Genomic DNA, 19,380 nt, shown 5'->3' on the forward strand with positions numbered 1-19,380 from the left:
AAGGGGGAAGCTTCTCAGATGACTTTCGTCTTCTGACAAGATGTGGCAAACCTCAGTGCACAATGGTGTTTACAGGGGCTCGGCCAGAAAGCTGCTGCACAAGGAATGGGGTGGCACCCATTTTGTGAAGCCATCACCACTGTCCTCCAAACCCAAAATTGACATCATAGCATCACATGGCATTATGACATCCAATGTCATGTGATGTCACTGCCCAGGTGGGGCTGCCCCTGGATATGTCTCTGCATATAATGCCATTTTTTTTCTTTATTGAGGATCTTGTTCACACACATGCATGCCAATGACTTGATGAGTGGTAGCTGAATGAGTGAACTGATTCGACTCAAAAGTATTTGGGAAATGTAAAGTCTACCTGTGGTGTTTGCTCTATGGTGTCTCATTCATACCTTCGGCCAGTCAGTATCTTTCAGCCTCACCTACCTCACAGGGTTGTCATGAGAACAAAGGAGTAGAGGAACTACATAAACTACCTTGATCTCCTTGAAGGAAGGGTCGTATAAACAAGTGACAAATAAATAACTAGAATCTCCTTTTCTCTCAATTAAGTACTCCTCGCCCACTGGTTGTTCTCCAGACCAGTGGATCCCAAACTTACCTGGATCAAAACACATAAGAACATAAGAAGAGCCCTGCTGGATCAGGCCCAGGGCCCATCTAGTCCCACTTCCTGTATCTCACAAGCAGTCCACCAGATGCCTCAGGGAACACATGCAAGACCACAAGATACTTGCATCTAGTATTCTATTTACACTCACACACACACACCCCAGCGAATACACCCACAGCCTCTTCTTCCCAAAATCTTGTGAGATCCGAAATGGTGACCAAGATGAGATTGGAGTGGCGCCATCTTGGGTCTCACTAAATCTTGTGAGATCCAAGATAGCGATGCCAAAATATTGCATGATTTGGGCTCTGCCATATTGGAAGATTTTGCAAGATTCAAGATGGTGGCAACTGGGGACACAGTCAGGAGGGAGTACTGGGGACATCCTGCAGACCCCCTGTGAGTGTGCTGTGACTCCCTAAGGTGTTGCAATGTACACTTTGGTCACCCCTGTCCTATCCCATTAAACAGCACGCAGAGATCCACAAGCATACAACTCTACTTCCTGGACACACGGGGAATTGGATGGTTAAAGCTTCACCTTACTCATGCACCCTATGCATTCAAAGCTGAGGAGAGGGGCCGTGGACCCTCCTCAAAGGGCAGCAAGCGAGGAACATCTATCACATTGTGCCACCTTGAAAACTTGAATTAACTGCACTCTAGCATCTATCAAAGAGTGTGAGAGATCGTCTGCCCCACATTAGCAAATGGAGGACGTTGTGATAGCAGCGCACCGAACTGCTTTGTCATCTGGGAAGCCTTTCACACTCTGACTGCACCTTCTTCCTCACTCTCTTTGTCTCATAATTGAAGAACTTTTCTTTTTAATTCCCGAGTCACATTTCTGTTGACACTCACTCTTTTTACAGTGATCAAGGGCAGCTGCTGCTCAGGGGCAGAAAAAAAAAGCCAAGTGGTGTACATTATATATCCTTTCTTTTCTCTAATAATGCAGCGTCTTTTTTTTTCCCCCTAATGGCACCGAGGAATAAAAGCCAAATATCATCTCAAATGATAACCTTGCAGAAATATGGTTTCGTACAGCACCCGAGAAACTAACACTCTTCTTTGTAGAGTTAAAGGGGAGGTGGTGGTGGAAATCAGCTCTCTCTCTCTCTCTCTCTCTCTCTCTCTCTCTCTCTCTCTCTCACACACACACACACACACACACACAAGACTTATAAAAGCTTAATGTGATGACAGCATACCATACAGAAGTCTCCCAAGGGCTCTCTTGAGAGTTGAAGACTTTGCTTTGGACTTAAAGACAAGTATTTGCAGAGCAAAGTACTCCTCTTCCACCCTACCTGGAATTCTTATGAATCATTCATTCACCATCCAGTCAGCAATAGCAAGTCTGCTAGACCTTTATCCAGGGTTTCTGCAGAGAGAGTATGCAGGGAAAGAAGGAAGAATAAAAATGTTCCTGTGATTTTGGGAGGGGGGGTTCACAATTTCCCACTCGGCTTGCCCACTTTTTAACTGGTCCTGAAGCTGGTGTCTGTAGCGGTAACCCCAATGAAGACATTTACTGGTGAGGCCTCCCGACAGGTGCAGCGGTGTATGGGAGCCTCTTGGCTCCAAGGACTGGGCAACACGGTATTGCAGAAATGTCACCCCCCACATCATCACATCCCCCCTGCCCTGCATCAGACAGCCCCCCCCTCCCGCTTCCATATTGGCTCCATTTCAAAGCTGTTTTGAACCAAGGTAGGGCAGGTGGGTCCAATTTACTGTATTTGCCGCTTCCAGTTATGAGTGCTGTGCTCCCCCCCCCCGCAACAAGCCTGAGAAACACCCAGGGCACCACGGAAGGGGGAGTGCATCACCCCAGTCACATGCCGCCAGCCCCTTCGAAACCTCCCTACAGCATGGTACCTAGGGCCCATCCCCCCGGCCACCCACTTCACCCACTACTACATAGGTGAGAGGGAAGGCTTTACAGAAGCAAGAACAACAAAATTAAATTTAGCTATCCTATAGATCAGCCATTCCCATATGGCCTCCTGGGGAGCCTTGGCATATTTGAATGGGACCACAAATGGAAAACTATGAGAAGGCAGTTTGATTGTTATCTGTTCGTGTTATATCCTTTTTGGATGGGCGAGGCACCTTGGATCCCGAGAAAAGCTCTTCAGGGGCTGTAGGGGAAAAAACTTAGCTGTAGGTTTATTTATTGCTATAAATAAAGATTTATTGCTATTTTTGAATTTTTTTTCCTTATGGGTCTATACCGTGTACAGCAAAGTGTGCACAAACTGAACACAAAGTGGATAGCAGTTGGTGTTCCAGATCAGGGGTGTCCAAACTTTTTGGCAAGAGGGCCACATCATCTCTCTGACACTGTGTCGGGGGCAGGGGGAAAAAAAGAATTAATTTACATTTAAAATTTGAATAAATTTACATAAGTTTACATTAATTAATATACTAGAGGTGGAACTTATATGAATGAATGAAGGTCTTGCAATAGCTCAAGGCCTATAAAAGGTATCACACAAGGCAAGGCTGGCCTTTTCTTTGCTGCCGATACTGCATCACAGATGTGAATCAGCAAGCAGTGGAGGGAGCCCTCATCCCACAGCTAACATGAGAGGTAAAACAGTCGCCAAACAGTTGCCCTTATGCTGAGAGCAGTTGTGTTGGGCCAGTGTGGGCTCCAGCAAATTTCCAGAGGGCCAGAGGCTCATTGGAGACTGGGGTGTCCCTGAGGCCACTGGGGAGTCCTCGAGGGCCGCAAGTGGCCCCAGGGCCGGGGTTTGGGCACCCCTGTTCCAGACTATATCAGGTCCCACTGCTAACAGATCGAATGCTAAGAATATAAGAACATAAGAGCCCTGCCTGATCAGGCTCCATCTAGTCCAGCTTCCTGTATCTCACAGCAGCCCACCAGATGCCTCAGATAACCAAGACCACAAGATATTGGCATATCTTTGTCACTCACCTACATCTGGCATTCTTTTTACCCTTGTACCCCTTCAAAAAAGACAGCAGACTGCACTTGGGTTTAACTTGGGCCATTTGATTAAACACAAGTTACCAATTTTTAATGCACAAAACCTACAGAACACACCTTCCCTCCCTCACCAGTCTGGGGTAGGTGAAAAAAACTGCCATCCACGGCCAGTCCACAGCCAATATGATATATTATCAAGGCATATGTAAATATAGTCCTATGCAAGTGCAGTCCTTATTCCATGAAAACTGAGGAGGGAGATAAAGGTTGCATTTATGGAGCATGGATGCCTATTGATGCTGAATAAGTGGAAGAACAAAGAAGTATAAATATCAGATCCCCTTACAGAAAATCACACAATCACTGACTCTTGTACAATAGCTAGAAGCAGCAACACCCAAGGGAGCAAACAAGAACAGAAATTGAACAATTGAGGCAAGTGTCAAAAACCATCCAAAAAACTGAAGACACTTTCCAGCACTCACAGACATTGAAGTAAGTCTGTTGTTTACAAGTGCTAAAAAAACTGGAGGCTCACCAAGGGGAGTAGATCCAGTGGTTAGCACTCAACACTCCCCTTTATGGTCTTTGTTTCACTGATTTACTTGGTCAACAGCTGCATGGGAAGGGGTAGATATCCTCTGCCTACATCCCAGGCTGGATAAAGCAGTAAAGGGTGTTCCTCAGAAAGACCTCTCTTTCTAGGAAAGCACAACACTGAGCATTTTTTATTCCACACCAAACTGCTGTTGCGAACCAGCTCTAGAACCCAAAGAAGAATTACATGTTTTTTAAATGAGAAAACAAGCTGCATTTCTCCTGCCTCTAATTTTGCTTTCTTCCAGCCAACAGGCAAAGATGGCTTAGAAGATTACAAGGAAAGGTGTACAGGCGGGGCATCAGATCCATGAATCTGGTACCCCCCCGTGCAACCTTGCATGCCCATTAACGTCCTTTAAAGTCTTACCTGTAAGTGTTTCTTGCTGTAAACAGAGTGCTATAAGCATGCAAGCTTATAGTGCAAAGACAGAAGGCTGTTGGCAGCCTGAATGCCTGACGAAGAGAGACCTAATGCTAAATAGGAAGCAGTTAACTCTCACTTCTTGTTAGTGTTAGGTATATTTTCATCAGGCATTCTGGCTGACGGCAGTCTGCTTTCTTCGCGCTATAAGCTTGAATGCTTATAGCAGCCTGTTTAAAACAAGAAACACAAGTAAGCCTTTAAAGAATGTTAATGGGTGCACAGGGCTGTGCGCGGGGGGCCCATTATTAATACAGGCATACCCCATGTCCACGGTTTCCTTATCTGCATGGTGTCCCTGGAACTGATCCCCAGTGGATATGGGGGCACAGCTATATTCTTCCAGGGAACCAACCTGCTATGTAAGATTTTTCCAGAACCATAGTGTTACAGAAATGTATATCCTGTCCTTTCTCAGTTGACCTTATCTGCTTAAAGAAATCATATACAATAAATTCACTTTAGGACTCACTTTCAAATTAGTGCCCTTCTGTACATTGGTCCATTGGCCTACTGCAGAGGTGCCCAAACCCTGGCCCTGGGGCCACTTGTGGCCCTCGAGGCCTCTCAATGCAGCCCTCAGGGAGTCCCCAGTCTCCAATGAGCCTCTGGCCCTCCAGAGATTTATTGGACCCCACACTGGCCCGACACAACTGTTCTCAGCTTCAGGGAGACAGTTTGACCTCTCGCATGAGCTGTGGGATGAGGGCTCCCTCCACTGCTTGTTGTTTCACGTCTGTGATGCAGTAGCAGCAGCAAAGGAAAAGCTGGCCTTGCTTTGTGCAAGGACTTTTATAGGCCTTGAGCTATTGCAAGACTTTCATTCATTCATATAAGTTCATCTTTAATATACTCATTTATGTAAACTTATGTAAATTTATTCAAATTTTAAATGTAAATTAATTCTTTTTTTCCCCTGGCCCCCGACACAGTGTCTGAGAGACGATGTGGCCCTCCTGCCAAAAGCTTTGGACACCCCTGGCCTACTGGAACAAGATTGAATAGGGCTACAATACAAGAATGATTGATAACATATTAAATGAATCCTGAAACAGGTTTGAAAGTTCTACAGATTGAAGAAATTTGAAGTTCTACAAATCCACCACAAATTGAAACATTTTCTGCACAAATGAAAAGGTCTATGATAACAATTACTAATATTTTTAAAAATTACATTTGAAGAAATAGGTATTTTTAATTGTCCTGGGAAATTTCGTGAATAGTGCTGAACCATAATCCATTTGCAATTATCATTCTTAACACTTATATTTAAAATGGTTTTCATACTGCTTATATAGCATGCTAAATATGCAGCTGTCAAGGGGATATGATTAAAGATAGGACTTCATAGACACACTTTCAAGTGTTTCATATCACACTTGCTCTCCAAGGTATGTTCAGGAATCGGGATAATTTTAACATTAACTTCATCATTCCATTAACACATCTCTGGTTCCATTAATAGCAAAGATATCATAATTGGGTTCTGCATTATCTTAGAAAACACACACTGGTGGTGCTCAGGGACTTGTACTTCCCATAGACACACTGAAGGCCTGGTCTATATGTGCAGCAGAATGAGGTAGCAGAATGGACTGAGGTTTAATGCTGTAGTTGGGCCTTCCTCTCTCATGACTGCCACTAGGAAAAGCCTGAAGCCACCCACAGCTATGAAGCTGTCCCCATGAGCAGGGATGTGGTCCAAGAGATGAAAACAGTGTTGTGGAGCACATGGGGGGACTGGACAGATTTATGGAGGAAAAGTCCATCACAGGATGGGTATGCACAACCTCCTGGTTCTAGGCTACATCAGAAAGACAAATGCAAGGCAGTGGCTACAGGATACAGGTGTCTAGATGTCTTGTGAGATAAAGGAAGCTGGACTAGATGGGCTTTTGACCTGATCCAGTGGGGCTTTCCTTATGTTCATATGTTCTAAAATTCCTCAATTTTTTTTCTGCTGTCAAGTTGGAACTTCCACATTTGCCTTTCATGTTGTGTGAGGCAGGACACTGGATAGCCTAAGGATTCAAAGTTACATTGTATCAACATATTAAACCTTGCAATGTCTTCCCCAAGCACATTCATCATTCCCCATTCCTCCCATTGCAAAGCTTAGAAGCAATCTTTGTAAAAGTTAGTGTCTATAAGAACGTAAGAACAGCCCCACTGGATCAGGCCACAGGCCCAACTGGTCCAGCTTCCTGTATCTCACAGTGGCCCACCAAATGCCCCAGGGAGCACACCACATAACAAGAGACCTGCATCCTGGTGCCATCCTGGTCCGAATCCTGGCTGGGCTCCCATCTGGTTGGAAGTGACCCAGGGGTCAACCATTCCCCTCCTTACTGGTAGCCCCCCAACAAGTTCACAGAGCCCCCGCAACAGGGCGCACAGCTCAGAGAGGCTGGGCACAGCGAAAGAGCCAAAGCTGGAGCTGAGGCTTTGGAAGAGAGAGGCGACATGGGACAGAGTGCAAGGAGGAAGAAAGGCATCAAGAGAGCAAGGGGGAGAAGGGGGGCAGGATCCTGCAACAGACTTATCACACCACAGAGGGAGGGGGGCCCCAGAGGCAGCCAGCAAATCCTTTGTAAGGCAAGAGCAGGCCAGGGATGAAGGTGAATGGTGACGAGAAGGCTAGCTGACCTATGAGCCTACAAGGAGCCACTAGCAAGGAAAAAAATAAGGGTGAAGCAATCCCCTTTCTCCATAACCTATCGGAGGTCTATTGCTCTGGATAAGCAAAGTGGAAGCCTCCCCCTTTGCCTAGCAGCTGTGACATCTCATGGACCTCATTGAACCTGATACCCCTGGGGTGGCAGGTGCCCCTTCTGGGGCTAGACACCTGGATACTAGATACTTGAGAGTTCCTTTTTCCTTAAAGAAGAAGCTGGTAAACAGTACAGACTCCATTTATTTATCTACTTTCCACCAACCTATTGCTAAACCTCCAGTTATTTATTGTCAAGAGCCAACATGACAGCAACTCTCTTAACAGAGTGCAATGTGTGAGAGATTGCTTCCCATTTCTAGACCAAGCATTGCCATGGGATGGCCCTGGGGGGCTGAGTTGAGCCCCCAGGCTGCTAGTTGCCTCTCCTGATTCTAGGAAGAAGCTCCGTGTAAGTCTAACTAAAATCCAACACATTTACAGCACCTGGGTTAGGAGAAATGTAAAGATTCGAAGCTTCATAACTTGCTAAGCATCACAAGATGTTATCAATGATTTTGTTATAGCCAGCAAGTGACATTTGGAAGATACCTCAGTTTATTGTTCGCCTATCAATCAGCAGAAATAAAGGGGCGGGGAGAGTAAATACGTTTTCTTGGACAAAAAAAAATGACAATTTTTGCTAAGACTTTGAATCGTGTTTTTTGTTGTTTTTTTCCCCTCCCCTAACCAGGGAAATAGATCTGTGTCATGGGTCCTAAATATGCCTGACAGATCAGCGACTCAAAGCTTTCACTGAAGTTTAATAACTATAGGGACTGAGTTTCAAAAACTACAAGGGCACTAAATTGATGTATCCTTTCTCAAAGGAACTCAGATCAGCTCCTTGACTGACAGTTTTAAAAATGCTTTCAACTATTATAAAATAGACGCTCAGCTTTATGTTCCTAAAACACTGAATTATACTAGCCTAAACTGAGTCAATATGGGATTTATCTAGCACAGATGCATAATATTTCTGATCAGAATGGAAGAAACCAGCCAATTTTTCTCCAGATTAGAGATTTCTCCAGCTAGATTAATTCAAATATTTGGCTAACTAAGAGAGAGGAATGCTGAGCAAATATGTAAGCAAATAATCTTTCCCGCAGAGTGCCCTACTTTTTACTTGCAGTCATAAGAACATAAGATCAGCCCCACTGGATCAGGCCATAGGCCCATCTAGTCCAGCTTCTTGTATCTCACAGCGGCCCACCAAATGCCCCAGGGAGCACTCCAGATAACAAGAGATCTCATCCTGGTGCCCTCCCTTGCATCTGGCATTCTGACATAGCCCATTTCTAAAATCAGGAGGTTGCACATACACATCATGGCTTGTAACCTGTAATGGATTTTTCCTCCAGAAACTTGTCCAATCCCCTTTTAAAGGCATCAAGGTCAGACGCCATCACCACATCCTGTGGCAAGGAGTTCCACAGACCGACCACACATTGAGTAAAGAAATATCTTCTTTTGTCTGTCCTAACCCTCCACTCAACCATCCTAACCATCCACTCAATTTTAGTGGATGTCCCCTGGTTCTGGTGTTATGTGAAAGTGTAATGAGCATCTCTCTATCCACTCTGTCCATCCCCTGCATAATTTTGTATGTCTCAATCCCTGACCCAATAATGCACATGACCCGGAATGTGGATGTTAAGGGGGCCACAGTATTATTGGGTCGTGAAAACATACTGCAATGGATACTAAGAGTGCGATCCTAACTTGGCCAGCTCAAGTGCCTTGTGTCGGCCTGGTCGTGTCACGAATGAACTGTAAGGAATGTTCATGACTACTCCAGATTCATGACTGCACATCTTTGCACCAGCCTCCCTGCACCAGATCCAGGCCCCGGGATGATAAGCACCTTGCCAGCCAAGGGTGGCTGTTGCGGGGAGTTGGACTGGGTGGGATGGGAGTGTTTTTGGGTAAGGAGAGGGCAGGGGAAGAGAGGGCCAGTGGGTGGGCCAAGCCTGGGAGGGGGTGGGAATTAAGGCTGGATCCTGACCCCCCTCACTGGCCCAGTCAGCCTTACATGGGCTGATGGATTTGTACTAGTGATTTCTCCGGCACAGATCTGGGTAGCCCCATAGCAGTGGCTGGGGCATTATTTGCGATATGAGATAAAATATCCCCTTACTCCAAGCTGTGCCACAGCCACATCCACATCCTAATCTGCCACTTGGCCTTCCTGTTCCAGTGCAGGCTAGGATTGGGCTGTACCTCTCCAAACACACCACTCTTCTTTCAGTGTAGGCCAGCAATTTTCAGTCTTTTTCATCTCATGGCACGCTGACAAGGCACTAGAATTGTCAAAGCACACCAGCAGATTTTTGACAATTGACAAAGCACACTATGTTGCCAGTGGGAGGCTCACATTCCCCATTGGCTCTACTAATAAATGACCCTCCTCTAAATTCCCACAGCAGACCTGAAGATCATTTGTGGCACACCAATGTGCCACACACCCTGGTTGAAAATCGATGGTGTAGGTCAGCCATTTTCAATCACTGTGCCATGGCAGAGTGGTTCCCAGGTGTGCCACAGGAACTTGGGAGAGAGTCATTTATTAATAGTCATTTATTAATAGGGCCATTGGGGGATGTGAACCCTCCAGTGTGCCTTGCCAATTGTCAAAAAACCGATGGTGTGCCTTGACCATTTTAGCTCCTTGTCAGTGTGCTGCGAGATGAAAAAGGTTGAAAATCATTGGTGTAGGTGCTTGCCTTGAAGGGGGCAGCTCAGCTGTGCAGTTATACATTACCCCTTTTTTTCATTTGTTCCCACCCTGATTTTAGAAATGGATTATGTCAGAATGCCAGATGCAAGGAAGGGCACCAGGATGCAGGTCTCTTGTTGTCTTGTGTGCTCCCTGGGGCATTTGGTGGGCCACTGTGAGATACAGGAAGTTGGACTAGATGGGCCTATGGCCTGATCCAGCAGGGCTGTTCTTATGTTCTAATATTCTCATGTTAGCCCACATCTTATGCAAGGGTTCCATGCTGAGGTTGGTGCACAAAGCCAACATCATATAATGCTAGAACTCCCTTAAATCCAACAAATATGGACTGTCTCTTTAAGAACTGCATTCACAGTATGAGAATTCACATGGGAAGAGAACAATTGAGAGACCAGCAGCTTCATTCTCTCATTCCAGGCTACTTCAGGGCATAAGAACATAAGAACAGCCCCACTGGATCAGGCCATAGGCCCATCTAGTCCAACTTCCTGTATCTCACAGCGACCCACCAAATGCCCCAGGGAGCACACCAGATAACAAGAGACCTCATTCTGGTGCCCTCCCCTGCATCTGGCATTCTGACATAACCCATTTCTAAAATCAGGAGGTTGCGCATACACATCATGGCTTGTACCCCATAATGGATTTTTCCTCCAGATACTTGTCCAATCCCCTTTTAAAGGCGTCTAGGCTAGATGCCAGCACCACATCCTGTGGCAAGGCGTTCCACAGACCGACCACACACTGAGTAAAGAAATATTTTCTTTTGTCTGTCCTAACCCGCCCAACACTCAATTTTAGTGGATGTCCCCTGGTTCTGGTATTATGTGAGAGTGTAAAGAGCATCTCCCTATCCACTCTGTCCATTCCCTGCATAATTTTGTATGTCTCAATCATGTCCCCCCTCAAGCGTCTCTTTTCTAGGCTGAAGAGGCCCAAACGCCATAGCCTTTCCTCATAAGGAAGGTGCCCCAGCCCCGTAATCATCTTAGTCGCTCTCTTTTGCACCTTTTCCATTTCCACTATGTCTTTTTTGAGATGCGGCAACCAGAACTGGACACAATACTCCAGGTGTGGCCTTACCATCGATTTGTACAACGGCATTATAATACTAGCCGTTTTGTTCTTAATACCCTTCCTAATGATCCCAAGCATAGAATTGGCCTTCTTCACTGCCACCGCACATTGGGTCGACACTTTCATCGACCTGTCCACCACCACCCCAAGATCTCTCTCCTGATCTGTCACAGACAGCTCAGAACCCATCAGCCTATATCTAAAGTTTTGATTTTTTGCCCCAATGTGCATGACTTTACACTTACTGACATTGAAGCGCATCTGCCATTTTGCTGCCCATTCTGCCAGTCTGGAGAGATCCTTCTGGAGCTCCTCACAATCACTTCTGGTCTTTACCACTCGGAAAAGTTTGGTGTCGTCTGCAAACTTAGCCACTTCACTGCTCAACCCTGTCTCCAGGTCATTTATGAAGAGGTTGAAAAGCACCGGTCCCAGGACAGATCCTTGGGGCACACTGCTTTTCACCTCTCTCCATTGTGAAAATTGCCCATTGACACCCACTCTCTGCTTCCTGGCCTCCAACCAGTTCTCAATCCACGAGAGGACCTGTCCTCTAATTCCCTGACTGTGGAGTTTTTTCAGTAGCCTTTGGTGAGGGACCGTGTCAAATGCCTTCTGAAAGTCCAGATATATAATGTCCATGGGTTCTCCCGCATCCACATGCCTGTTGACCTTTTCAAAGAATTCTATAAGGTTCGTGAGGCAAGACTTACCCTTACAGAAGCCATGCTGACTCTCCCTCAGCAAGGCCTGTTCGTCTATGTGTTTTGAGATCCTATCTTTGATGAGGCATTCCACCATCTTACCCGGTATGGATGTTAGGCTGACCGGCCTATAGTTTCCCGGGTCCCCCCTCTTTCCCTTTTTAAAAATAGGCATGACATTTGCTATCTTCCAATCTTCTGGCACCATGGCCATTTTGAGGGACAAGTTGCATACCTTAGTCAAGAGATCTGCAACTTCATTCTTCAATTCCTTAATAACCCTTGGGTGGATGCCATCAGGGCCCGGTGACTTATTGATCTTTAATTTATCAATGAGGTCTGAAACATCTTCTCTTTTAACCTCTATCTGACTTAACTCCTCAGTCAGGAGGGGCCGTTCGGGCAGCGGTATCTGCCCAAGGTCTTCTGCCATGAAGACAGATGCAAAGAACTCATTTAATTTCTCTGCCATCTCTAAGTCTCCTTTTATCTCCCCTTTCCCTCCCTCACCATCCAGAGGGCCAACCGCTTCTCTGGCGGGTTTCCTGCTTCTAACATATTTGAAGATCTAACATATTTGGCATCAACAGTTGAATGGTGGGCAGATCTGCCTGCACTATATAAACTGTTGCTTTTCTCTGTCCTTTGCAGGGAGAGCCACAAGCACGTATACTTGAGTTTGTGCAAGTCAATCGTGCATGTGGGCTGACTATACTCTGCAGGTTGATTTTTTTCCCTAAACATTGGATTGGAGCTCCCCTGACTGCCTTTTTTTTTTTTTAATGACAGATGCTGTCAAAGGGGAAGCACATCTCTTCACAAAACCTTTGGAGGAACATTCAGTTTGGCTCATAGGAATAACCACCTGCAGCATTTCTCAAACTTTGGATTGCAATCCGTTGTGTGGTGGGTCGCAACCCAGTGCTCCCTGTAGCACTGTGAAACATTACTGGGAGCCACTGGAGGCTGCTTCCAGGTTGCACTGGGCCTCCAACCCACTCCATTGGCCTCCAAGGGCCCCAGAATGTGTTGGAAGCAACTGGCGGTTCACGTCCACAACTTCCAGTTTGCTTCAGTGACTTCTGGTTTGCTTCCACAAGGCATTCAGAGACCTACAGAGGTGAATGTGGTGGGTCCCAGGCCTGGCGTGATCTTGAAACAACCTCCAGTGGCTCCCAGTAATGCTTTGTCGTGCTCCAGGAAGCATCGGGTTGCTATTCGCTGCAGAAGATAAGATGGGTCACGGATGTTCAAAGTTTGAGAACCGCTGGTCTCCTGAATAAGGTTTTTGTAATGTGTAGTTATCCCTGAGAAATGGAAATCTCCCTATTTGGCAGGAGATGTAGGACAGACCAAAAGGACTACTTCTTCATACAGTGCATCATTCATCTGTGGAATTCTTTGCCATAAGATTGGACAAATTCATGAAGGGCAAGTCTATCAATGGCTCCTTGTCATGATGGTCATGTGCTTCCTCTAGGTTCAGGGGCAGTATGCCCTTGAATACCAGTTGCAGGAGAGCAATGACAGGAGAGAGGTTACTAGGGTATTTTCGACCTGGATGACTGTGTCCCAGTCAAATATGTCCTAGTCATTAGAGTCTCTGGACATTCACATCTCCCCCCCCCTTTTTTTTTGTGTCTTGGTTATGTGCATCCCATTAGACAACAACATGTGCCCGAACCCTACCTTTGTGTTTTAAAAAATAAAAAGTACATCTAATATAAGTATACATATATTGGGACATAAATATCCAGGATGCAAAGAAACTGGGCACAGATACTCAGGGACGCCAATTACCAGGGAGCATTTTTCCAGGGCATCGTTGTCCAGAACACAATGGCACTGTCACCAGGAGTGAGATGTGCCTTTCTCTCCTGCTTGTGGGCATCCCATAGGTAGCTGGTGGGCCATAGCGGGTAGGTGATGGGCCACTAGGATGCTAGACTAGATGGACCTGGCTCTAATCAAGCAGACCTTTCCTTCTTTATCTTGAGATGGAATCTCAAATTCGGCAGGAGTGAGTGAATCCTTTCAAAATGTTTTGCTAGCATTCAATGCTGGATAAACAGAATGAGTTGGGTGCACAAAGGGTGGGTGGGCATCTTTGAGAGCTTACACACTGCTGCGCCCGATGTGTCTTTTACAACCAGAGGACACCTGTAATGTGTTTGTTTAATCCATTAATAGAGGCACGTTTACACCGACTCCAGTGATATTTGTTGACAGGCTAATAGATAGCACCATTCCAAGGTTGTTGATCACAGTCCCATAATTGCCTCACAACATCATTAACACATACCATATTAAGCGACTGGAAAGATCTTGTTTCATCAGTTTGAGCTAAATCCATTTATGCTGGCATTCAGGGAGGTGGAGGGGAAGGGAGGGAGAAGGAGAGAGACATGGAAAAGAAGAAAGAAAGGAGGGAAGGAAGTAACTGTGCCTAAGGGAAAATATGCTCTGATGTCATCTATCTTCTTGACACTGAAGTTCACAATGTGCTGACAGAGATCTTTGGATTTTGTAGCTATAGACTTAACATTGCATGTGCGATTCGGGGGGGGATGTAGTGTGCTTATAACTTAGCAAAGCAAATTTCAAGAGTCCAGACATGCCATGCTCAGAATAAGAAAAAAATTTCTTATACTCCCTTTATCAAGTTCTCCTCCACATCTACTGATTTGCAGCTATGGGATGTTTGTGAGCCACTGAGATGCATTCATAAATATGTGGGAAGAAGCTTCTTTGTAAATAATACCCACGTACATTGAACTAAATCAACACACACACTCCCATGTCAGACTTTTAAAACCAGCCTCCAAAAACTGGAGTGATAAATTTGGTTTGGATCAACGTGACATACCTCCAACGTTTTGAAGATGAAATAGGACCACTCTTGTGTTCTTATAATAACCCCAATTCTTATGTCGAGGAGCACTACCTGAATACCCACACCTCTTGGTTATTGCACATTGAAAAAAAAAGCTTGGATGTCTACATTTGCCGAACACAGTATTCATTTATTCTGCATGGCTTCTGAAGTAAGCATGTTTAACTGACCACAAAAGTCAGTTAAAAAAAAAAAAAAAACAAGAGAGGGGGGAAAAGTACATAATGGATCTAGTCATGCTTATTATAGAATAACTTCAATTTGAACACACCTAGAAAGCTAAGACTGACAAAGCTTTTTTGCAGCCTTTGCATATCTTCTGAAAAAGGCAAAAGAAGAAAAAAAAATAGAGTGGTTCACCAGAAAATGGGTACCATAAAAACAGATGATCCATGAGAAAGAGAGACATCTGGAGCATATGAGATGATTAAACAGGCCTGAGGGTCCAAAAATCCATCCAATCATTACCTGACAACACAGTGTCTGAGGAGAGTCCTGAAGCAAGTAAGCCTTGAACACTGGAATAACGTTATAGGTGCAATTTTGACCCACGTTCAAAGTTTACTTAAGAACATAAAAACAAGAACAAACAAATTAAAAAAAATAAAAGCTACAGAACCTAAAAACACAGGAGCAGTTCCTTCCTTATTGCACTCCTTGCACTGTGTCATCAAACCTGGAAGCGCGGGATTTCTGGTTGTATTTACAGGGACAGCACAGTTCATGAGGCAGTGATGACTCAGATGTTTTGTGCTGACTGTCTTTAAACACTCATTTGCTTGCCACCTTGGTCTCAGCAGCCCAGTCAACTAGCAGATTGGCTGCCAGTTCCACCCTGGCAGATGGCTGAGATGATCTAAAGCCAAGAGACCATGAATGAGCATCAAATGTGTTTGCTGAGGCCATGAGTCCCAGACAAGACTGCCCAAACAGCTGTCTGTCCTAAGGTTATGCACCTATGGTTGAAGAGATGTGCCACCACTAATCCATCTCAGAGCCTGTGAAGGGGGAAAAACTACCATCTGAACTTTGGTAACACTGATTCAGGATTAACAGATAAAACAGCTATGATGCTGTTTCAATGATTGTAAATGGAGGAGTAAAAGTGTTTTATTGAAGCTTTGAATATTATGTGAATATTGTTTCACCCCTGGGGGCTGGGGAATAAGAACAGGCCCTCAGTTTGGCTGTACTTGTTGTAAGAGGTGACTAAACAACCACTGGGTAGATGGGACTCAATAGCCTGGGAAGGCAGCTCATCTGAAAGAAGGAAAACTCTGATCCCAAACCTCCACTTCCTTGTGGCTACATCCAGTTATGGAAAAGGCTTCAGGAGTCAACCTTGAGGCAAAATCCGGAGCCAGAGTCCCTGAAGCAGTTCATGGCTGAACACAGTCATGTTCTGGCAACTCCTAAGACACTGCTGGAACCAACTGTATTGGCTTCTGCCTTTCCATTGGACCATTTCAGCGACGTGGAGAGCGGGGATTTGCTGCATGGGTAACAGCCTATCCTTCATACCTACTTTACCCAGGCTTCGCGCACTGGAGAGGACACTCTGTTCCAGAACCACCATTCAGAGTGCGATACCATAGTCTTCCGAGACTGAAGGATGCCTATAACTAGAATATTGTTTACCTAAAGAAATAACCTTAGCCTAGCTAGTTTTGAAGAGTAATGAACTCTCTCTCTCTCCCCCATGAGAGAGAGATTTGTTTACAGTATTTGTTTACTGTAATTATCTATTCTCTTATACTTCACATATTCAAATACAGTTGACTCTCAGTATCTGTGGGTGATCCCAACCCCCCAGTGGGTACCGATATCCATGGATAATGGAATCTGTGGGAAGGCCTCATGAACCTCCTGGACGTGACCAGAACTGTCTTCTGGAAGTGAAAACTGGAAGTGCCTTTCTGAGGCCTCCAGGAGGCCTTCTGAGCTGTGGGGAGGCTGCATGTGACCTTCCCACACCTCAGCATACCTCCTGGACACAACTGGAAGACACTTCTAGTCACATCTGGAAGGTCAGGTGAGGCCCTCCAGGATAGGGCGGTACCCATGCTGAGTCAAATCTGCGAGTACTGAACCCACAGATAAGGAGAGGCCACTGTATGTTTTGTGTAGTACTTGCGGCTTGTTATATGCACACACTACACATTGGATTTGATACTGATTTAGCATAAATTATATCACCTCATGGAGGCATGATTGCCTTTGCACCTCACCCCAGTAATGCACGAGACAAGCAGACCTGGGTTTAAAATGAGTCCCGATTTTATTACAATTTACATACAAAGACTTGCATCAGACCTATCTCCATTGTCATTCCATTCCACTCCCTTTTGGAGTGGGTTCCCTTCCTTGGGGGAGACATTAGATGTGGTCTTTTCTCCCTATGAGTATCCTTCTCCTGGCTGTAAGTAAATGGTAACCTATGAGGATCACAGTGTTAGCACTGATAAGCTGTGCTAACGTTCAAGGAGATCAGGGAAGATCTGGATTGCACCACCCACCCCAAGGTGAAAAGCCTTTGTGGTTGGCTTTACAATCCATGGGTAAGCCAGGGTACTCGCCCTGAGAAGCCTCTGGTGATCACTTCTGGTCTCTCTCCCCACTGTCCACTTTCCCAAGATGCATCCCAATCCATGTTCCTAATCCCTACCATTACCATGAGCCACCATGAGCCACATCCACCCTGCCTAAGTAGTCATCTTACACCTGCCCCATTGGACCCTACCTAGAGAACAAGCTGCTCTCCATACACTGGAGTAGGATGGACCATAGGACATCTCCTGCAATCCAAGTTCTAACACGAAATCCCTGCCTGAAAGCCTGAAAGTTTGTCCTCTGCACCAGGTCATTCTCATCTAAGTGAACCACTGGGACCTGGAGAGGAGGGTTCTGCAGCAAGTATGGAGGAAAAAGTCCATTGACTTTATTTATGGATGAAAAGTCAATCAATGGTGGTAAAGAACACCACAGGTTACAAGCCATGATATGTAAATGCAGCCTCCTGGTTCTAGATGATGATGTCAACTCTCAAGGTGGGAATAGGGTAGAACTTGGAACAAACATAGAGAAACTGAATGGTTGGCAATCTTCAGTCTCGAAAGACTATGGTATAAGCCTACAGCACCCAGTATTCCCAGGCGGTCTCCCATCCAAGTACTAACCAGACCTGACCCTGCTTAGCTTCCGAGATCAGATGAGATCGGGCACGTGCAGGGTAACAGTTGCTATCTATATAGAAACTAATAATGGCCATTCAAAGACAGCAAAGAAAAATACTTTAGAAGAAAGAGAACACTTGAAGGGCAGCAAAATACAGTATATCTAAAGTCTCAAAGCCTTGATGGAAGAATGAGAGCATTTGGTACTAAATGAGAACATAGATGTAGACATATCAGAAACCTGATACAGCAGGTTATACGGTTATCCTTCAGTATTAAATCTATAGAAAGGACATAGACAGCATTTCTGTACAGGTCACAGAGGACATAGAATCCATACAATGAAAAACATAAAAAGAAACAAAAATCCTTCACCGAATCATTGTGCGTGGAAGTACAAGGTCACACAACTGCTCCCCTGAATAAACCTGAGATAGAGAAATAAAAAAGGCAGTCACAGGAGAAAATGGTGTAATGAGTGACTTCAACTTCCATCATCTTGACTAGGTAAATATACAACCCCGCCATGATCAAGTCTCAATATTTCTAGATATAATAAACTGAGTGGGCCGTAAAACAGGTGCAATCCTGTGCATGGTTACTCAAAAGTCAGTCCCATTGAGTTCAGTGAAGATACTTGGTTCACGCAAACATGCTATTGGTTTCAGTAGGGTGAGGGCTACTGAAATGTTCTCATGGCCTCCCTGGTCATCCTAGAAGTTACAGCCTTGGGCCATGACTCGCTAGCACAGTCAACCATACTATCTCTTCATAGCATTAGAGACAAGTCCTCAGAATGTGTGATGCTATAGTCAGTGTCGTTGCTAGGAGGCTGCAGGGGTTGCAGGAGGCAGCAGGTGATGCTCACGGGGGGAAGGGGTGACACCACTACTAGCCAACATTTTTTAAATTTTTGAATAATACCATCATGTTATATATCATTCAACATGTAATTTCACGTGGAAAGCAATTAAACAAATTGCGTTGAAATATCTCTATTCTATCAAAAGTTCTAGCAAACAAACAAACAAACAGCGGGGGTGGGGCAATGGTACAGCACCACACCCACTGTCCAGGGCATTTCCCCTGTCCACTGCATGGGAGGAGGTCCATCATGGCTTCCCGTACCAGGTCGTGCAACCCTAGTGACGCCACTGTTCCCCAGAATGTGTGATGCTACAGTAAAGAGTAAATAAGAATAAGCATTTGCTTGAACTTCAGAGTGGTTCACATCACCTGTCTCAAGTGATTGTACAACCTTGTACTGTATGTTAGCATTTATGCCCATAGTGCTCTGTATTCCAAGAACCACAAGGTGAGTTCTACACATTGAAAGGAGCTCTGCATCCAGGGCTGACATTAGGAGCTGTGGAGCCCAACTGGAAACTTTTTTGCAGGGCTCCAGGTTCGCAGCCAAGGTCCGTAGAATCTTAGAGATATAAATGGAATTTATTACAGACTTTAGATCTCTATGGCAG

The 19,380-nt window shown here is 45.2% G+C and overlaps 1 pseudogene; it reads right to left on the minus strand.

The window, feature by feature from the left end:
• Positions 1-17,856: 17,856 nt before the first annotated feature.
• On the minus strand, positions 17,857-17,973 carry LOC136656479 (5S ribosomal RNA; annotated as a pseudogene).
• Between the last annotated feature and the right edge of the window lie 1,407 nt (positions 17,974-19,380).

The sequence above is a fragment of the Tiliqua scincoides genome, chromosome 6 (assembly GCF_035046505.1).
Source record: "Tiliqua scincoides isolate rTilSci1 chromosome 6, rTilSci1.hap2, whole genome shotgun sequence".
Classification (NCBI taxonomy): Eukaryota; Metazoa; Chordata; class Lepidosauria; order Squamata; family Scincidae; genus Tiliqua; species Tiliqua scincoides.